Source organism: Bos mutus, chromosome 7, assembly GCF_027580195.1.
Source record: "Bos mutus isolate GX-2022 chromosome 7, NWIPB_WYAK_1.1, whole genome shotgun sequence".
NCBI classification, from domain to species: Eukaryota; Metazoa; Chordata; class Mammalia; order Artiodactyla; family Bovidae; genus Bos; species Bos mutus.
Genome location: NC_091623.1, coordinates 103,679,418 through 103,702,076, shown reverse-complemented (window position 1 = coordinate 103,702,076; position 22,659 = coordinate 103,679,418). Strand labels below are relative to the sequence as shown.

The 22,659-nt window shown below is 38.5% G+C and overlaps 1 long non-coding RNA gene across 1 annotated transcript in view; it reads right to left on the bottom strand.

Annotated features, from left to right (window-relative positions):
- Positions 1 to 1,549: 1,549 nt before the first annotated feature.
- Positions 1,550 to 22,659, bottom strand: part of LOC138988654 (uncharacterized) — a 734,014-nt gene continuing 712,904 nt past the window's right edge. The window contains exon 6 of the long non-coding RNA XR_011464927.1: positions 1,550 to 5,497. This is a non-coding gene — a long non-coding RNA (uncharacterized lncRNA). The remainder of the gene's footprint in view (positions 5,498 to 22,659) is intronic.

The following is a 22,659-nucleotide window of genomic DNA, read 5'->3' as shown; positions in this document are numbered from 1 at the left end:
GACCACAGGAAAAACCATAGCCTTGACTAGATGGACCTTTGTTGGCAAAGTAATGGCTCTGCTTTTGAACATGCTATCTAGGTTGGTCATAACTTTCCTTCCAAGGAGTAAGCGTCTTTTAATTTCATGGCTGCAGTCACCATCTGCAGTGATTTTGGAGCCCCCCAAAATAAAGTCTGACACCATTTCCACTGTTTTCCCATCTATTCCCCATGAAGTGATGGGACTGGATGCCATGATCTTCGTTTTCTGAATGTTGAGCTTTAAGCCATCTTTTCCACTTTCCACTTTCACTTTCATCAAGAACCATAGCTTTGATTATACGGACCTTTATTGGCAAAGTAATGTCTCTGCTTTTTAATATGCTGTCTAGATTTGTCATAGCTTTTCTTCGAAGGAGCAAGCCTACAAATTACATTCTGCTCTTTCTTGTAGCTATAAATGCCTGTATTTAAAAGACTAAGCCTGTATTGAAGAGAATATAACTCTTTTCTATAGTTTTAAATACCTGTATAAGAGAAGTTCAGATGTAGTATCATTAGCACACAGAGAAGCTAAAAAACAGAATTCCAAGAGGCAATATCAGGGGTAACTTCTGGGAGGACGTTGCAATTGCCATCAGGCTAAGGTATGAACAGTTATTATTAGAAACCTTATAAATGAGCTGATATACCATGAATTGCTGGATGAGTCCATTGTCTTTTCTTACTCGCTCTACCAGGGTGGCAGCTGAGGAAAGAAGCACAGATCACAGATGTGAAAAAAGGCTCATCAGAACCTTAATAGATGAAGCCAAAGAAGATGCAGATGCTGGGAAAGCATTCACTATCGTACACAGTTTTACTCGCACAGTTTCATCCTTTCTAGTTGCATAGGGTTATCCTCACAGACCATCAGTGGGGACAGCCTCCAGACCACTGAGTTATTATTATAAATCAGACATATGTTATTTTTTTCCATATGGTACTTTAAAAGGGACAGAATGAGGGTAGGAGCTGGAAAAATTGAATGAGTAAATATGGACAGTGAGGCATCCTAGAAGAGAAATTATCATAAACTTTCAAAAGTAGGAAAAAAGGAATTTTCAAAGCTGTACCCTTACTATAATGGTAAAAGTTTACTGAATGAATTTCAAGACACAGGGGGGGAAAGCCTCTTACGACTTTAACAGAGGAATCACATTGAGCCTTTAAACCAATTTGTATAGAATAGCCATCTTGGAAATATCTAGTTTTCCAACCCATAAATTTGGTATGTCTCTCCATTTACCTAGATCTTTTTTAACTATGGAGAAGGAAATGGCAACCCACTCCAGCTGGAGAATCCCATGGACGGAGGAGCCTGGTGGGCTACAGTCTACGGGGTCGCAAAGAGTCAGACACAACTGAGCGACTTCACTCACTCACTCATTCTTTAACTATGGTTGACAACTTTTTGTAATTTTTTTAAAAATCACTTTATATTGTAGTTGATTAACAAAGCTGTGTTACAAAAAAATGATTCAGTTACTTTTTAAATCATTTTATATTGTAGTTGATTAACACAGATGTGTTACAACAAAGTGATTCAGTTACACATACACATGTATCTATTCTTTTCCCAATTCTTTTCCCATTTAGGTTATTAAACAGTATTGAGCACAGTTCTCTGTGCAATACACTAGGTCTTGTTGGTTATTTTAAATATACCAGTGTGTGTAAGTCAGTCCCAAACTCCCAATCTATCTCTCCCCTGAACACTTTCAACCTGGGAACTGTAAATTCATTTTCTAAGTCTGTGAGTCTGTTTCTCTTTTGTAAATAAGTTCAATTGTATCATTTTGTTTAGATTCCACATATAAATGATATTATGTGATATCTGCCTTTTTTCTGTCTGTCTTCACTGGGTGTGATAATCTCTACATCCATTCATGTAGCTGCAAATGGCATTACTTCATTCTTGTTTGTGGCTGAGTAATATTCCATTGTGTATGTATATGACTTTTTTATTAATTTATCTGTTGATGGACACTTAGTTCGCTTCTGTGTGCTAGCTATTATAAATACCACTGCAATGAACACTGTGATGCATGTGTTCTTTAGAACTATGTTTCTCTCTCTGATTATATGCCCAGGAGTGGGATTCCTGGATCATATTATAGTTCTATTTTTAGTTTTTAAAGGAATCTCCATACTGTTTTCCATAGTGGCTGCACCAATTTACATTTCCACCAATCGTAGGGGATACCCTTTTCTCCACACCCTCTCCAGCATTTACTGTCTGTAGACTTTTTGATTATGGCCATTCTGACTGCTGTGAGGTGATATCTCATTGTAGTTTTGATTGGCATTTCTCTAATAATTGCAGTGTTGAGCATCTTTTCTTGGTCACTTGTATGTCTTCTTTGGAGAAATGTCTACTTAACTCTTCTCATTTTTTAAATTTTGTTTGTTTTTTTGTGTGTTTGATATTCAGCCTGAAGAACTGTTTGTAAATTTTGGAGATTAATCAGTTGTCAGTCACATCATTTTCAAATATTTTCTCCCATTCTGGGGTTGTATTTTTGTTTTGTTTCTGGGTTTCTTTGCTTTGCAAAAAGTTTATGAGTTTAATTGGGTCTCATTTGTATTTTTTGTTTGTTTCCAGTACTCAAAAAGACAGAGCAAAAAAGATATTGCTGTGAATTATGTTGAAGAGAGTTGAGCTTGTTTTCCACAGAGTTTTACAGTATCCAGTTTTATATTCAGGTCTCTAATCCATTTTGAGTTCACTTTTGTGTATGCGGTTAAATAATATTTTAATTTCATTTTTTTACATGCAGATATCAAGTTTTCCCAGGACCATTTATTAAAGACTATCTTTTCTCCATTAAAAAAAATTGTTCTAGTGAAAAAAATTGTTCTATGAAAGAAAAATGCAATTAGTAATCTGATAGGGATTCCAATGAACCTGTAGATTGCCTTGGGTAGTATATTCATTTTGACTATATTGATTCTTCTGATCCAAGAACATGGTATATCTTTCCATCTGTTTCTTCCACCTTCATTTCTTTCATCAATATTTTTTAGTTTTTGGAATACAGGTCTTTTGGCTCTTTAGGTAGGTTTATTCCTAGGTGTTTTATTCTTTTTGATGTAATGGTAAATGAAATTGTTTATCTTTCTGATCTTTTGTTGTTAATGTATAGAAATGTTCATTTTCTGTGTATTGATTTTGTATCCTGCAACTTTATCAAACTCATTGATGAGCTCTAGTGTTTTTTTAATAGCATCTTTAGGATGTTCTATGTATAATATCATGTCATTTGCAAACAGGAACAATTTTACTTGTTTTCCGATCTGGATTCCTTTTCCTTATTTTTCTTTTCTAATTGCCATGGGTAGGCCTTCCAAAAACTATGTTGAATAAAAGTGGAGAGAGTGGACATCCTTGTCTTAGAGGATTTTTGATCTTAGAGGAAATGCTTTCAGCTTTACACTGTTGAGTATTATGTTAGCAGTAGGTTTGTCATATATGGCCCTTATTATGTTGACGTAGGGAGAAGGCAATGGCAACCCACTCCAGTACTCTTGTCTGGGAAAATCCCATGGACGGAGGAGCCTGGTAGGGTGCAGTCCATGGGGTCGCTAAGAATCGGACATGACTGAATGACTTCACTTTCACTTTTCACTTTCATGCATTGGAGAAGGAAATGGCAACCCACTCCAGTGTTCTTGCCTGGAGAATCCCAGGGATGGGGGAGCCTGGTGGGCTGCCATGTATGGGGTCTCACAGGATCAGACACGACTGAAGCAACTTAGCAGCAGCAGCATGTTGAGTTAGCTTCCGTGTATGCCAACTTTCTGGAGAGTTAATGGATGCTGATTTTTGTTAAAAATTTTTATGCATCTATTGAGATGTCATATGGTTTTTATTCTTCAATTTATTGATGTGGTGTATCACACTGATTGATTTGCAGATATTAAAAAAATTCCTTGTATCCCTGGGATAAATCCCACTTGATCATGGTGTATGATCATTTAAAAATATTGTTGGATTTGGATTGCTAGTATTTTGTTGAGAATTTTTGCGTCTATATTCATCAGTGATACTGGCTTGTAATTTTCTCTTTTTGTGCTGTCTAGTTTTGGAATCAGGATGGTGGAGGCCTCACAGAATAACTTTGGGGAGTGTTCCTTCCTTTGAAATTTTTTGGAAAATTTTCAGAAGGATAGGTATTCTCTAAATATTTAATAGAATTTGCCTGTGAAACCATCTGGTCTTGGAGTTTTGCTTTTGGGAGTTTTTAAATCACCATTTCAATTTCAGTACTTATAATTGGTTTATTCATATTTTTTATTTCTTGTGGGTCCAGTCTTAGAAGTTTATACATTTCTAAGAATTTGTCTGTTTCTTCTAGATTGTCTATATTTTGGGGCATAGAGTTACTTGTAGTAGTCTCTTATGATATTTTGCATTTCTGTGGTGTCTGTTGTAACTTCTTTTTCATTTCTAATTTTATTGATTTGAGCCCTCTCCCTCTTTTTCTTGATGAGTCTGATTTAAAGTTTATCAATTTTGTTTATTTTTTCCAAGAATGAGTTTTTAGTTTCATTGGTCTTTTCCAATGTTTTTTTCATCTCTATATTTCACTTATTTCTGCTCTTATCTTTATGATTTCTAACTTTGGGTTTTGTTTGTTTTTCTCTAGTTGTTTTGGTGTAAGATTACGTTGTTTGAGATTTTTCTTTTCCCTGAGATAACACTGTATCACTATAAACTTCCCTGTTAGAACTGCTTCTGTTGAGTCCCACAGGTTTTGGATCATTGTGCTTTGGTTTTCATTTGTCTCTAGGTATTTTTTTTTTCCTTTTGATTTTCTTCAGTGATCCATTGGTTGTTTGCTAGCGTATTGTTTAGCCTCCACATATTTGTGTTTTTCACAGTTTTTTTTTCCTTATTATTTATTTATTTAAGTTGAGAATTGTTTTATTCAGCAGACTTTTTGAGGGCTCAAGCCCAGGAGACAGCCTCTCAGATAGCTCTGAGGTACTGTTCTGAAGGATATACAAGAATTTTGCAACAAAAGCAGGTAGTCAGAACATCAAAAGCTTACTATTAGAGAAAACTAAGCATCTCACATGAATGAATTTAGCTTTTTTCTTGTAGCGGAAGAAACAAAACAAGAATCTGGGCTTAATGAAATCATTCCTTTGCTATGCACCTTAGCTATCCAATGCCAGTATCTTGTTCTTTTCCATCCTGAATCCCCTCAGGATGCACCACTGGGAGTGTCTGCAGTGGCTGAAGGCTTGGCAATAGTCCACCCATTGGTCTCCATACTGGAGTCCCTCAGGGCTCACCAGCCAGGCCACAGTACTGGCTGATGGCTAGACAGCTGCAGCATCCTTTCTTGACAGGGCAGCACATTTTTCATTCTCAGCTGTAAAGGACATTGAGCCTCAGTTTTCTCCAAGCCAGCTTCCTCCAGGTGGTTCCTCTGCCCATCAAGAGGGTCAGTGGGCCTGTGGCCCTGGGTCTGGAAAAGTAAAAAGCAATCAAGTTTTGAGAAAATAATATATAGGAGATTCTTCATGACCTTGAGGTGAGCAGGTAGCAAAGAATTCTTAAACAGGACTCAAACAGGACTAATCATAATAAAAAATACATTGAACTTAATTAATATTTGGCTACAGGCTTTTAAAAATTATCTTTCTGTTTATAAAAAAATGAAAATTGCTCTTTAAAAAGGACATTGAAAATCAGATGGTAATGGTGTATTTTCTATCACGGCACACCCCACTTATACTCCTCTACCCTCTCTAATTCCCCATTGATTGCCCAGAAAAAAATTTTTCTACAACAACCATACTTGTCATTGACAGGTTAACTGGTTTGGTGATATTTTATAAGCAAAAGAATATTCACATTTATAAAAATAATTAGATTACACTTTCCTTGATGCCATGGAGTAGCTCAGACTTATCCCGGTAATTAATCTGACTTGATCATCAGTAACAGTCATACAGACTTAATCTGCAAGACTCCAGAGAGAAATAAGGCTCAATGAGAAATCAGAGTGAGTAGCACTAGAGTCTTAGAAGGGCCTGGAATCTAACGTAAAACAGCTCCCAAACCAATCAGTGTCATGTATGGTCATAGTTTAGAAGAGGTAAGGTAACTGGGAATAGAAGCAGCAGGATGAAACCTACTGGTAGAAAATCACATTTTCTCATAGTGTATAAAAAACAAGTGGGATCACACAGTCACAAGACCAAGAATTAGGGAAGGGCATTTAAGGGCAGAGGAAACAGCACATCATGTGGCATGAATATTCCATCATGGAATACTCAATGTCCTGCATTATGAGGCAGAAAACAGTGTGAGTGATGATTTGAAAGTAATCAATGGTAATAGGAGAGATTAAAGGAGCAAATTGAATTGCTGGCTTAGAAAGGGTTTTGTAAAAACGTACTACTGTATTCAGATGTCTTTCTGTAGGTAAAGCTTTTTGAGTAGGCAATTAACACTTCTAATTTTCAGAATTTGATAACTCCAAAAATGCAAATAAAATATAAAATAAGTGGATACTGAATTTGGAGACTTTCTTTAATTGGAAAAAAGTACATGCTCATTGTAAATAATCAAACAAGATGTTGATGTATTAAGAAAAGAGGAACACGTGTACACCCGTGGTGGAGCCATGTTGATGTATGGCAAAACCAATACAATTTTGTAATTAGCCTCCAATTAAAATAAATAAATTTATATTAAAAAAAAAGAAAGAAAAGGGGATATTACCCACCATTCTCCCCTAACCCCAAGCAGTTCTTCTTGGATGTGTTGCTAATCACTCAATCATGTCCTACTCTTTGTGACCCCATGGACTGTAGCCTACCAGGCTCCTCTGTCTTCTGGCACTCTCCAGGCAAGAATACTGGAGTGGGTTGACATGCCCTTCTCTAGGGGGTATTCCCAACCCAGGGACAGGACCCTGGTCTCCCACATTGTAGGCGACTTCTTTACCATCTGAGACACCTAACCTGTGTTAATAGTTTGGTATTTATCATGTTATACTTTTATCTACAATCAAAACATAGAAAAACATATGCATGTGTACACATACAATTTTATAAAAATAGGATAATGCTATAGGCATTGCCCCTGAATTTTTTTTCTAAATTCAAAAGTCATTACTTTATAGTAATTATAAAGAGTGATAATGTAAAAAAACAAAAAAATTACCATATGTGCCTGGTCCTCTTTTAACAATTTTATTGGCAGTATTTCATTTAACCCTCATTATAATGATGTGGTACTATTATTTTCTATATTTAAAAATAAGAAAGTTGAAACTCAGGTTAAAGAACTCTCCTAAGGTCAGATCACCCAGCTGTGTTAAGACCAATGTCAATGAGTGTATTGCATCTATTTTATTCTAAGAGTTTTATAATTTCCAGTCTTACATTTAGGTCTTTAATCCACTTTGAGTTTATTTTTGTATGAGGAGTGAGAAAAGGTTCTAGTTTCACTCTTTTACATGTAGCTGACCATATTTCCCAATAGCACTTATTGAAGACCCTGTCTTTTCCCTATTGTATATTCATGCTCCCTTTGTAGTAGAGTAATTGGCCAAATGTGGGATTCTTTCTGGGTTCTGTTCTGTTCCATTGATCTGTGTGTGTCTCTTTGTGCCATTTCATACTGTTATGATTACTGTAGTTCTGTAGTATAGTCTGAAGTCAGGGAGTGTAATACCTCTATCTCTGATCTTTTTCTCAAGATTGCTTTGATTATTCCGGGTCTTTTGTGGTCCTACACAAATGTTAATATTATTTGTTCTAATTCTGTTAAAAATGTCATGAGTATTTTAATAGGGACTGCATTAAATCTATAGATAGTAAGGATAGTTTTTTAGCTTTTTTAATTTTTTAATCAGTGGAAAATTGCTTTACAATTTTGTGTTGGTTTCTGCAGTAAAACTATGTGAATTAGTTGTAATTACGTGTGTGTGTGTGTGCGTGTGTATCCCCTCTCTCCCTCATGTCCCGGGATATTTTAACAATATTAATTCTTCCAATCCATGAAAACAGAATATCTTTCTATTTATTTGTGTCATCTTCAATTTATTTTAGCAGTGTCTTACAGTTTTTGAGTATTCCTACATATACTCTTTTTTATTTGCTTATAATCAAATACTTTTAATTTGATTATAAATGAAATTGTTTTCTTTCTGATATTTCATTATTACTGTATAGAAAAGTAACAGATTTCTATATATTGTATCCTGAAACTTAGCTGAGTTTATTTATTCTAAAATTTTTTTGGTGGAGAACTTAGGGTTTTCTAAATATATTATAGCATCATGTCATCTGCAAAGAGTGACATTTTACTTCTTCCCTTCCAATTTGTGTTTTATTTCTTTTACTTCCCTAGTTGCTGTGACTAGGACTTATAATATTATGTTAAATAGAAGTGATGGTAATGGTCATCTTTGTTTTATTGCTGAATTTAGAGGAAAGGCTGGAAAGCCTTTCACCATTGAGTATGATGTTAGCTGTGGGTTTGTTTTAAAAGGATTTAATATATTGAGATATGTTCCCTCTATATGCACTTTGGTGAGAATTTTTAGCATGGATGGATGTTGAATTTTGTCAAATGCTTTTCCTCATACATTGAGGAAATTATGTGTTTTTATCTTTCCTTTTGTTAATGTAGTGTATTGCATTGATTGATTTTGCATATGTTTAAACATCCTTGTGGACCTGGAATAAATCCCACTTGATCGTGGTATAGGATCCTATTTATGCATTGTGGAATTCTGTTTGCTAATATTTTGCTGAGGATTTTTTTGTCTGTGTTCATCCAGGATTATTGTTGTTCAGTCCCCTCAGTTATCTCCAACTTTTGTGACCCCATGGCCTGAAGGACACCAAGCTTCTCTGTCCTTCACCAACTCCCAGAATTTGCTAAACTCATGTCCATTGAGTCAGTGATCCATGCAACCATCTCATCCTCTGTCGTCTCCTTCTCCTCCTGCCTTCAGTCTTTCCCAGCATTAGGGTCTTTTCCAATGAGTTGGATCTTTGCATCAGGTGGCCAAAGTAATGGAGCTCCAGCTTCACCATCAGTCTTCCAATGAATATTCAGGGTTGATTTCTTTTAGGATTGACTGGTTTGATCTCCCTGCTGTCCAAAGGACTCTTAAGTGTCTTCTCCAGCATTACCATTCGAAGGCATCAATTGGGGCTCAGCCTTTTTTATGGTCCAACTCTCACATCCATACATGACTAATGGAAAAATCATAGCTTTGACTATAGAGGCCTTTGTCAGCAAAATAATGTCTTGGTTTTTAATATGCTGTCTAGGTTGGTCATAGCTTTTCTTCCAAAGAGCAAGCGTCTTTTAATTTCATGGCTGCAGTCACCATCTTCAGATGGTGAAAATGAAGAACATAAAGTCTGTCACTGTTTCCATTGTTATCCCATCTGTTTCTCATGAAGTAATGGGACTGGATACCATGATCTTGACTTTTTGAATGTTGAGTTTCATGCTAGCTCTTTCACTCTTCTGTTTTACCTTCATCAAGAGACTCTAGTTCCTCTTCAATGTCTGCCATTAGGGTACTGTCATTTGCATATCTGAGGTTATTGATATTTCTCTCAGCATCTTGACTTCAGCTTGTGCTTCATGCAGCCTGGCATTTCACATGATGCACTCTGCATATAAGTCAAATAAGCAGGGTAACAATATACAGCCTTGACTTACTCCTTTCCCCATTTGGAACCAGTCTGTTGTTTCATGTCCAGTTCTAACTGTTGCTTCTTGACCTGCATACCAAATTTCTCAGGAGGTAGGTAAGGTGGTCTGGTATGCCCATTTCTTACAGAATTTTCCACATTCTCTTGTGATCCACACAGTCAAAGGCTTTAGCATAGTCAGTAAAGCAGATGTTTTTCTAGAATTCTCTTGCTTGTTCTATGATCCCATGGATGTTGGAAATTTGATCGCTGGTTCCTCTGCCTCTTCTAAATCCAGCTTGTACATCTGAAAGTTCTTGGTTGACATACTATTGAAACCTAGCTTGAAGGATTTTGAGCATGACCTCGCTAGTGTATGAAATGAGTGCAATGATGTGGCAGTTTGAACATTCTTTGGCATTGCCTTTCTTTGGGATTGGAATGAAAACACCTTTTCCAGTCCTGTGGCCACTGCTGAGTTTTCCAAGTTTGCTGGCATATTGAGTGTGGCACTTTCACAGCATCATCTTTTAGGAGTTGAAATAGCTCAACTGGAATTCCATCACCTCCACTAGTTCTGTTCATAGTGATGCTTCCTAAGGTTCACTTGACTTTGCACTCCAGGAAGTCTGAGTGATCACACCATCATGGTTATCTGGTCATGATGATCATTTGTGTACAGTTCTTCTGTGTATTCTTGCCACCTCTTCTTAATATCGTTTGCTTCTGTTAGGTCCATACCATTCTGTCCTTTATTGTGCCAATCTTTGCATGAAATATTCCCTTGGTATCTATAATTTTCTTGAAGAGATCTCTAGGCTTTCCTATTCTTTTGTTTTCCTCTATTTTTTTTGCATTGTTCTTTTAAAAGGTTTTCTTGTATCTCCTGGCTATTCTTTGGAACTCTGAATTCAAATGGGTATATTTTTCCTTTTCTTCTTTGCCTTTTGCTTGTCTTCTTTTCTCAACTATTTGTAAGGCCTCATCAGAGAACCATTTTGCCTTTTTGCATTTCTTTTTCTTGGGGATGTTCTTGATCACTGCCTCCTGTACAATTTTATGAACCTCTGTCCATAGTTCTTCAGGCACTCTGTCTATCATATCTAATCCCTTGAATCTATTTGTCACTTCCACTGTATAATCACAAGGGATTTAATTTAGGCCATACCTGAATGGCCTAGTGGTTTTCAATACTTTCTTCACGTACAAGTCAATTTTGAAATAAGTAGTTTATAATCAGAGAAGGCAATGGCAACCCACTCCAGTGTTCTTGCCTGGAGAATCCCAGGGATGGGGGAGCCTGGTGGGCTGCTGTCTATGGGGTAGCACAGAGTCGGACACAACTGAAGTGACTTAGCAGCAGCAGCAGCAGCAGCAATTTATAATCTGAGCCACAGTCAGCTTTCAGTCTTGTTTGCTGACTATATAGAGTTTCATCTTCGGCTACAAAGAATATAATCAATCTGATTGTGTTATTGACCAGCTGATAATGTCCATGTATAGAGTCATCTCTAGTGTTGTTGGAAGAGGGTGTTCTTTTGGCAAAACTGTTGGCATATTGACCTATTATTTTCTTTGTAGTGTGTTGGTCTGGTTTTGATATTAGGATAATAATGCTGGGTTTGTAGAATGAGTTTGGACTTATTTCCTCCTCTTCAATTTCTTGGAATGGTTCATGAAGAATAGGTATTGACTCTTTAAATGTTTGCTAGAATTCCATTGTGAAGCCATCTGATCCTGAACTTTCATTTGTTGTGATTTTTTTTATTACTGATTCAATTGAAATACTACTAATTAGTCTATTGACATTTTCTATTTCTTTATGATTCAGTCTTAGAAAACTATGTTTCTAGGATTTATCTATTTCTTCTGGGCTGTCCAACGTGTTGGTGTGTAACTGCTCATAGTTCTCTGTTATGATTGCTAATATATTTGTTATATTGGATATAACTTTAACTGTTTAATTTATATTTTTGTTTGAGACTTCTCTCTTTTTCGCTTAATGAGTCTAGCTAAAGGTCTGTCAATTTTGTTTATCTTTTCCAAGACCAGCTGTTATTTCTATTGACCTTTTACCTTTTTTTTTTCTTTTGGGAGGGGAAAAACGGCATCTTATATTTTATTTCCTCTATAATTTTTATTATTTCCTTCCTTCTGTTGACTTTGGGCTTTGTTTGATCTCCTTTTTCTCTTAATTCCTTTAAATGGAAAGGTGGGTTATTGAGATTTGTCTTGTTTCTTGAGGTAGCCCTTTGTCACTATAAACTTATGTCTTAGAACTACTTTGCTGAGTTCTATGGATTTGGGGAAATTTTGTTTCTATTTTCATTTGTCTCAGGGTATCTGATTTCCTCTTTATTTTTTCAGTGACCCATTTTTTTTTTAGTGGCATGTTGTTTTAGTCTCCACATGCTTTGGGTTCCTTCCCTATTTTTCTTCCTGTAATTGGTTTCTAGTTTCATATCATTATGGTCAACAAAGATGTTTAATATAATTTCAATCTTCTTAAATTTATTAAGACTTGATTTCTGGCCTAGCATGTGCTCTATCCTGGAGAAAATTCTATGTGCACTTGAAAAGAATGTATGTTCTACTGATTTGGGGTGTATTGTATATATATCTATTAAGTCTATCGGGTTGCATATGTTTTTGAAGGCCACTGTTTCCTTATTGATTTTCTGTCTGGATGATCTATCCATTGATGTAAAAGTCCTGTACTACTAATGTGTTACTGTCAATTTCTCCCATTATGTAAGTTCACATTTCTTTACATTTAGGCTCTTATATCAGGCATATAGGTTCACGAAAGTAATACCTTCTTCGTGGACCAACTTCTTTCATTTCAGTTCAGTCGCTCAGTCATGTCTGACTCTTTGCGACCCCATGAATCACAGCACACCAGGCCTCCCTGTCCATCACCAATTCCCAGAGTTCACTGAGACTCATGTCCATTGAGTCAGGGATGCCATCCAGCCATCTCATCCTCTGTTGTCCCCTTCTCCTCCTGCCCCCAAGCCCTCCCAGCATCAGAGTCTTCTCCAAGGAGTCAACTCTTCGCATGAGGTGGCCAAAGTACTGGAGTTTCAACTTTAGCATCATTCCTTCCAAAGAACACCCAGGGCTGATCTCCTTCAGAATGGACTGGTTGGATCTCCTTGCAGTCCAAGGGACTCTCAAGAGTCTTCTCCAACACCACAGTTCAAAAGCATCAATTCTTCAGCACTCAGCCTTCTTCACAGTCCAACTCTCACATCCATACATGACCACTGGAAAAACCATAGCCTTGACTAGATGGATGTTTGTTGGCAAAGTAATGTCTCTGCTTTTCAATATGCTGTCTAGGTTGGTCATAACTTTCCTTCCAAGGAGTCAGCGTCTTTTAATTTCATGGCTGCAGTCACTTTGGAGCCCAAAAAAATAAAGTCTGACACTGTTTCCACTGTTTCCCCATCTATTTCCCACGAAGTGATGGGACCAGATGCCATGATCTTTGTTTTCTGAATATTGAGCTTTAAGCCAACTTTTTCACTGTCCACTTTCACTTTCATCAAGAGTCTTTTTAGTTCCTCTTCACTTTCTGCCATAAGGGTGGTGTCATCTGCATATCTGAGGTTATTGATATTTCTCCCGGCAATCTTGATTGCAGCTTGTGCTTCCTCCAGCCCAGCGTTTCTCATGATGTACTCTGCATATAAATTAAATAAGCAGGGTGACAATATACAGCCTTGACATACTCCTTTTCCTATTTGGAACTAGTCTGTTGTTCCATGTCCAGTTCTCACTGTTGCTTCCTGACCTGCATATAGGTTTCTCAAGAGGCAGGACAGGTGGTCTGGTATTCCCATCTCTTTCAGAATTTTCCACAGTTTATTGTGATCCACACAGTCAAAGGCTTTGGCATAGTCAATAAAGCAGAAATAGATGCTTTTCTGGAACTCTCTTGCTTTTTCCATGATCTAGAAGATGTTGGCAATTTGATCTCTGGTTCCTCTTCCTTTTCTAAAACCAGCTTGAACATCTGGAAGTTCATGGTTCACATATTGCTGAAGCCTGGCTTGGAGAATTTTGAGCATTACTTTACTAGCGTGTGAGATGCGTGCAATTGTGCGATAGTTTGAGCATTCTTTGGCATTGCCTTTCTGTGGGATTGGAATGAAAACTGACCTTTTCCAGTCCTGTGGCCACTGCTGAGTTTTCCAAATTTGCTGGCATATTGAGTGCAGCACTTTCACAGCATCATCTTTCAGGATTTGAAATAGCTCAACTGGAATTCCATCACCTCCACTAGCTTTATTCATAGTGATGCTTTCTAAGGTCCACTTGACTTCACATTCCAGGATGTCTGGCTCTAGGTGAGTGATCACACCATCGTGATTATCTTGGTTGTGAAGATCTTTTTTGTACAGTTCTTCTGTGTATTCCTGCCACCTCTTCTTAATATCTTCTGCTTCTGTTAGGTCCATACCATTTGTATCCTTTATTGAGCCCATATTTGCATGAAATGTTCCCTTGGTATCTCTAATTTTCTTGAAGAGATCTCCTTTATCATTATATAAAATCTTCTTTGTCTTTTGTTATAGGCTTTGTTTTAAAGTCTGTTTTGTCTGACATAAATATTCGTACTTCAGGTTTCTTTTTATTTCCATTTACGTGGAATATCTTTTTACATCTCTTCATTTTCATTCTGTGTGTCTTTAGCTGTAAAGTGAGCCTTTACAGACAATATACAACTGGGTGTTACTTTTTATCCATTCATGCACCCTCTACTTTTTGATTGGAGCATTTATTCCACTGACATTTAAAGTGATTGTTCATAGGTATGTGATTTTGCTATTTTGTTACTTATTTTCCCACTTTTTTTTTTTTTTTTTTTGTGGTTCTTCTCTGTTCTTTCAGCCTCTTCCCTATAGATTGATGATTTTCTTTAGATTTGTATTTGGGTTCCTCTCTGTGTTTGTTGTGTGTGTGTCTGTGTGCATCTAGTGTAGGTTTTTGAATGGTAGTGACAAAAAGGTTTATATATATATCAACCGGTTACTATCTGCTTGCTTTAAATAAGGTCAAACACATTCTAAAAGCACTACATCTTTACCGTGTTTTATGTTTTAGCATTATATTTTACATCTTTACAGCTATCCTTTAAGTGTTTACTGGAGTTATATTTGATTTTACAATTTTTTGTGTTTAACCCTTACAATAGCTTAACTTCCTTTACTGTATATTTACCTTTACCAGTGAGATAACTGTCTTTCATATATTTTCTTACAGCCTCTTATAGCCTTTTCCTTTTTGCTTCAAGAAGACCTTTTCCATTTCCTGTAAGGCCTAAAAGTGGTGATGAACTCTTTTTGCTTGTCTGGGAAACTCTTTATCTTTCAATTGTGATTGAAAACCATGCTGAGCAGAGTATCTCGGTTGCAGATTTTTTCCTTTCATCCCTTTAAATATATCATGCCACTCCCGTCTGGCCCACAAAGTTTCTGCTGAAAAATCAGCCAATAGTCTTATGTTGGTTCCCTTGTATGTGGCTCTTTGCTCTTTCTTGACACCTTTAAAATTCTCTCTTTAACTTTTGCCCTTTCAATTATGCTATGTCTTGGTGTGGGTCTCTTTAGTTAACCTTGTTTCAGACTCTCTATGCTTCCTGAACCAGGATATCTGTTTCCTCCTTCAGGCTAGGGAAGTTTTCAGCCGTAATTTCATCAAATACATTTCCTGCCCCTTTCTTCTTCTGTGAGCCCTATGATACAGATGTTAGTATGATTGATGTTGTCCCCAGAGTCCCCTACACTATCTTTTTTCTCCCTCTTCTATTTGGGTGATTTCTGCTATTTTGTTTTTCCGGTTGTTCACGCATTCTTCTGCGTCATGTAATCCGCTGTGAAGTCCTTCTAGTATACTTTTCATTTTAATTCTTTTAGTCTTCTGCTCTGATTGCTTATTGTTTCAAGGTAAGTTTCCTAGTTCTTTAAGCTCTCATTGTGTGGTTCTATTCATTTCCTGAGTTCACTGTATATTTTTATGCCTATTGAACTCTTTATTAGGTAAATTCAGTTTGGTTGCTCAGTTGTGTCTGACTCTTTGCGACCCCATGGACTGCAGCACACCAGGCCTCCCTGTCCATCACCAATTAAGTACATTATTTATCTCTAATTCATTAGGTTTTATCTCTCATTTTATGATGGTTTTCCTCTGGAAGCTATTCCTCTGCTTCTCATGTTGTTGGACTTTCTCTGTCTGTATGATACCTCTGTCTGTAAGGTAAAACTGTTACCTATCCTGATCCTGAAGACGTGTCCTCGTATGGGGGAGCGTGCCTATGCAATCTCGTGAACCTAGTGGTTTTTAGTGGGAAAGCTGTACCTGAAGTGAGCATGGGCTGTATTTCATTGCTGGGGGTGTGCTGATGACTGCCAACTTGGTAGGGGTGGTGCATGGCTGAGATCAGAGGAGCTAGCACAGGAGCCTGGTGTGAACCAGGGGTGTTTGATGGTGGTCACTGCCTGTTGGGGGCTGGGGTCAGGGCCCGAGGGGCTGGAATAGGGGCTGTGAGGGAGTCTAGCTTCTTCATAGGGTGGTGGAGGGGAGGGTCTCAGACTTGACTGAGGATGGGGCTGGAGATAAGCCATCCTTGTTTCTCCTCTATGTAGTGATGTCTCTGCCTTGATTAGGGGTGGGATTGGGACCTAAGGTATGAGAAGAGCAGTTCCCAGCAAGTTATGTTTCTCCTCAGTATGTGTGGTGCCCTTGGTTAGATCCTTGGGTTGGGAAGATCCCCTGGAAGAGGGCACAGCCACCCACTTGAGTATTCTTGCCTGGAGAATCCCATGGATAGAGGAGCCTGGCAGATTACAGTCCACGGGATCGCAAAGAGTTAGACATGACTAAGCAGCTAACACTTTCACTTTTCAGCGCCTGTGGTGGCAGCCTCTACCTTGGTCAGGAGCAGTGCCAGAGCAGGAGGGGCTGAAGCAGGACTGAGCCTGGTGCACACTGCAGGGTGTGCTGGGGGCTTCTGGAAGGACCACCAGGACAGTCAGGCAGTTTTCAGTCTGCTCCCTTTGTTCCAGGACTGGAAGCAACAAGTGTGTGTGTGCTCTCTTAGGAGCAAAGTCTTGGTTTCCTACATCCCTTTGGTAAGCCCCAGGGAGGCTCCTTCCCAGGGCTGGGATGCCCAATATGGGGCTTGAACCTCTTGCCTTTTAGGGAGGATATGAGAGTCTATGGTAACTCTCTTCTCTTCTAGGTCCCCCACCAGGGTTTTTTTTTCCTAGATCACTTCTCTCCTCCTGCCATACTCTATATGGTTCTTTCTTTACAATCTTGGTTGTGGGAGAGCTGTTCTGCTAGTCATCAGGTTGTTCTCAGAGAAAGCTGCTCTACAAGTAGTTGTAGTTTCGTTGTGTTCATGATGGGGAGGAGTTGTGTTGGTAAGCTCTGGATCCCCTATTCCACCACCTTGATCCTGCCTCAGTTTCAAGTCATCTCCTCTCCTATTGAGATAGGGGAAGAAATTTGGAAAGTGCTTGGCTGTCTTTCTTGATCTGTTGTCTTGAGATCTGCATGTGTGCATATATACGTACACATATGTACATTGCACATGTGCTACTCCTCCTGTGTAGGCTTTGGCTTTAACTCAAGCACGTTAGTGCTGTTGAAACAGCCTGCAGTGTTGGTGCTACTTGGCATGTGACTGGGTAGTAAAGAATCTGCCTGCAATGCAGGAGACCTGGGTTCCATCCCTGGGTCAGGAAGATCCCCTGCAAAAGGGAATGGCAACCCACTCCAGTATTCTTGCCTAGAGAATCCCCATGGACAGAGAAGCCTGGTGGGCTACAGTCCATGGGGTGTATGAAGGGGTTAGAAATTGCACTTTGTAGCCAGAACCTAGGGCTCCTTCTCCTATCCAACTTTATCAGGATTCTGCCAATATTCAGGGTCTAGTCTTGTATCTGTTTTTCCCCCCACTGGTCCTGAACTTGATGTGGCAGGGGACCATCAGTTATTGAACAAAACCAGAGTGGCATACTGAATTTGATGCTCATTCAGTGCAGGAGATGTCCAATTAACCTTCCAGCACAGGTGAAAGCTGTTGGCCCATGAGGAGTAAGAACTATTCAGAAGAAATGCATGAATAGAGAAAGCATGTAAAGAGACATAATAGAGGGTCTAAAATTCCTGATTAAAGTGTTTTGAATATACTTTCTGAGCTACTAGAAGACAGAAAAGCTCTAAACCAATGCATATTTTGAAATGCATATGCATTTATTGATGTATTATTATGCTAAACTGACAGCTACTGAAATTTGTAGGTAATATAGCAATGGTTGATTGTTGTCATCTCTCTCCTGTACCATGGGCCTTTTCTTGGGGCTCAAGGAAAGATATCTTGCTGTGGCATTTAGGGACGTGAAAGAGAGGGCATTGGTGCAGGAATCTGAAAATAAATTGCTGTGATCCTACAGCTGTATTAAACTATCTTAAGCAATATTCCCATTGGACCCATGGATAAAATACTGGCTTTAAACAGTGCCTCATGACTAGGTCCATGACTCTAAATTATGTCTGGGTTTAGCCACTTGTTACAGAGGTTAAGATGGATGCCTAGGAATACACCATGCCATCTGAAGCTCTCCAGAAAGTGGACAGAGATGAAACATGTTGATGGAGGGCTATACTTAAGACTGATACATTAAAAATGGATTAGCTGGAGAGGTAGCGATTCTTGGTAGAACTTGGCCTGTGTTGATTCCCTTGTTGCCCTTGGAAAAAGAGAGACTCCCCAAGCTGTGGCGCAGAAATGATGAAGTTGAGCTAAGCTAGAAATATTAATATCATTCCTAGGCCCATCTCTGTAAATGGTAAATCAATAGCTTGTGATATAAAATATATATATATAAAATACATCTTCTCACCAAGAATGAGGGTTTTAAAATTACATGATTTCTGTGAACACTTAGAGTCAGAACTCTGTGCTTGGGTTAAATGAAAGGGTTTCTTATCAAACCAATAGTGCTTAAAAAAAATCTTTGTTCTATTACAGGCTTACTTTTCTATGAGACTCACTGAGCCTTTTATTTAATCCCCCAAAATATTACATTTTTTCAAACACTTAAGTATTCTTAATTTGCTTAAATGTGTTAACAGTATTGTGCTTACTTAGAAGATATTTTAATTATGCTGGACAACTTAGGAGTAAAGAGTTATAATGAGTGCAGCTTTCAGTATTTTAGGGTAAAAAATGTTGATTTTATTTGTAATGTAAACATATATTTATCTCATTGAATTTTGGCTTCCTAAAGCCTTTAAGATTAAGATTCTTAAAATACCTTCAAGGCTTTGTAGAATCTGGACCGACCCTAATTTGTCATTTTTCTCTCGTGCCAATCTCTCCTTTGACTAGAAAACTTTAGCCATTTGCAATCCACAATATATTATACATATACCATACCTTTTACCGCCTCAGAGTCTTTGAAAATGCAGTTCCTTTTTAGCCTACATCAAACTTTTCTATTCTTCCTCACAGTTCTTCTGTTACTTGTAGAGTACTGCTAGTACTCTAACTTGTAGAGTACTACTCAGCTTTTGCTTAGCTGTGTGTGTGCTCAGTTGTGTCTGACTCTTTGTGACCCCATGGCCGGGCTCCTCTGTCTGTGGGATCTTCCTGACCCAGGGGTTGAACCCACATCTCCTGCACTGGCCATCAGATTCTTCTCCACTGAGCCACCTGGGAAGCCTTTGCTTGGTTATGCCTCAATAACAAACATCCCCCCACCTCACATCACAGTGGCTAACAACAAGGATGGTTATATTCTCAGTCTTTCTTTGACTCTCATATCAGCCTGTTAAGAACCCTAGGAAATGTATTTGCTTCACTGGGATTTCACCTTCATCCATAAAACAGGTTATGGTATCCATCCTTCCCCTGTCATAGACCTTTCCACTGTACTAGGTGATAATCCAAAGCCCTTAAGTGCAGCCTGTGTGTCCTGAACACAGCCTCAAACTCTGACCTTATTGTGAATCCCTTTCCTTCTTCCTCACTGTGCTCCCTGGACAAGTGTCTCCTTCTGGCTGTTGGGAAGCAGACTACCGCTCATTCAGTGTCAAGCAATGTTCCCTGTCTTAGAAGGGTTTGACCCCTCTTGCACAACTGTCTTCTACTCTCCAGTTCTCAGCTAAAATATCTGTACTCAGAGAAGTCTTCAGAGTATTGTAACTTAAAAGGAAGAGCTTCATTGCTGGTTTATTTTTTTAATTCTGCCATACAACATGAATTGGCCTAAGTATAGATATATCCCCTCCCTCTTGAGTCTCCCAGCTACCCACCCGCCATCTCACCCATCTAGGTTGTTCCAGAGCAACAGGCTGAGCTCTCTGTTATATGGCAGCTTCCCACTAGCTATTTTACACTCGGTAGTGAATATACGTCAGTGCTACAATCTCCTTCCTCTCTGTGCCCACAAGTCTCCTCTCTGTGTCTGCATCTTTATTCCTGCCCTGCAAACAGGCACATCATTTTACCATTTTTCTAGATTGCATATATATGCCTTAATACCGATATTTGTTTTTCTCTTTTTGACTTAACTCTGTATAACAGGCTCTTGTTACTCATTATTTTCTTTCATAGGCCAGGGGAATAAGTGGGGTGGTTAACAATGTAGGCTCTAGAGTCAGATGCTTGGGTTTGAATCTCAGCTCTGATACTTATCTTCCACATCTTTAAAAGGGGCATGAAAACAACTTCAGGAAATGGTGAAGAACAGGGAAGCCTGGCTTGTTGCAGTCCACAGGGTCACAAAGAGTGATACATGACATAGCACCTGAATAACAACAAATTAATTATACTTACTCTGATTTTAAATAATTTATCACAACATTTTAAATTATCATAGCTATGTATGTATACTTCTTCAGCAACTGGCCTATCAAGTTGAAAGAAATCTTAAAATCTTAAACGATCACTCCCACAATTCTAATTGTTTTTCTCTGTTATTGGTACCTAGACCTTGTTTGAACAATTCCTTGGCAGAATTCACTATATCATAAAGCAACCTTCAATGTCTGTAGATTTGTATCCTTGTAAATTCTACCACTTAACTCTTCCTTCTAGAACAGACCACCACAATCTATTCTCTTTTCTACCTCATAACTGCAGCTTTCCTGGCAGCTCAGGGAGCACCATTTCCAGTGCCAACAACCCAGGTCCCTACATCACCACTCTTTCAGTCAACTTTCCAATCTGGAGCCTCTTCTCCATGCCATATGAGTTTGTCAACATTTGTTTTATGGAGCTCAGTGTTGAATATTCCAAAGCATTAAATCTATGATTTAGAGCTAATGTGAAAGGGTGAGGAAGTCCTATGCAAAAATAAAGGTTTAGTAGAGACCGCTGATAACATGTTTGGAGTGTAAACACTAAATATATGCTCTCAGCTGATAAGACTCTCCCAGATTCCTCCTTCTCATCTCTATACTCTCCTCCCTTCAGAACATTTCAAGAAATCATTTGGTCAATCATAACTTCCTTAGTACCAGTGATATGCCAGGCTCAGAGTACAGGAGTGTGGATGCTCTGTGCACATGGGGAGATTAGAGTCATGGACATTTCCAGTCTAGACAGGAGAGGATTCATAAATGAACTGATAGTGAAGTTTTAGGCTTTTATAGGTATTGGACTTAATAAAATGACTGGTTGTGTCAACACCTTGAAGCATTTTGCAGTAATTATTGAGTACCTACTGTGTGTCTGCCACTGTAGATACCAAAGTGCAATAAACAAGAAGGCAAGGAGATAGAGCAATCACAAGTCAACAGAAAGGGTAAAGATGTGAAATCATGTGGACTATCCTTCAGGTGTTCCTGAGGCTACTAGAGTGGGGGCAAGTCATGGGCTTTGTAGAGGGGAAAGAACAGGACTATCAAAAGTGTAGACTTTAGAACCTTAAAATGAGAGGAACTGTTTATCAAGTTCCTTGTCCATCTCAGCATTCAGAAAGTTGAAAATCTGCTTATTTTGGAAGTGAAGAATGCATCCTGTCTTAGTCAAAATCTCTGGGGACAGACTTTAGACTTTTTGTGACTTAATTACAGCCATTTTTCCTCCTTTCTAATTGCAATATCTCTTGCCTCATTGAGGAGAAAATGGACTTATTTTGTCTGACAATCAGATAGACAATCTGATCAGCACCCTGCCCCGCCAAGTGATTTTCCCATTTCAATTGCAAAACTTCCTGGACCAGTTAGAAGCAGCAACATTATTTGGTCTGCAGCTCAGCTAGAAAGGCTGCTTCAGTAGAAATGCTTCTGACTTCATTCACTAAGATACTTGGTTCTGTTATTAACACTGGTCCAGAAAGGTTACTGGTAGTGAGAAAGATTCCTTTCTACCTTGGGCATAGAGATTCTACTGCCAGAGAAGAGACAGTGATGATGGAAAAGCTCAAAGCCATCAGTGCCCTGGAGAGATTTATGGAACAAGCAGAACAAGGATGCTTGTGCCATTGGGTTATATAAAATATGCAATTTTAATTCACTAAGCAGTTTATCTTTTTCACACAGCTTAGTTTGCTGGGATATACCTTCCTGAGCAGTGCGTGTCATGTACAAGGCAAAGCGTGTGCAAAATACACAAATCTGTGTGTGCCATTGGAAAATACGGCAGAGAGAGGAGTATTAAATTTTAGAAAAACATGCTGTAGGACAGTTAATCCAGGAAATCTGCTGAAAATTGTGCTGTTGTTGTGAAACTAAGCTTAACTTTATCTTATCACAACGATGGGTAATTAAGCCCTGTGCTCAGTATTTTTCAAGCCCCCCAAAGGTTAAATAATTTACCCCAAACAGGCATTCAGTGACGACCTGTGGAGGCTGAGTTTGACCCCAGGAAATGTGCCCCAGAGCCCGGGTCATCTTCCCTGAAAGAAGCTCTCTCTACTCCCTCCAGTGACCAGCACCTCCA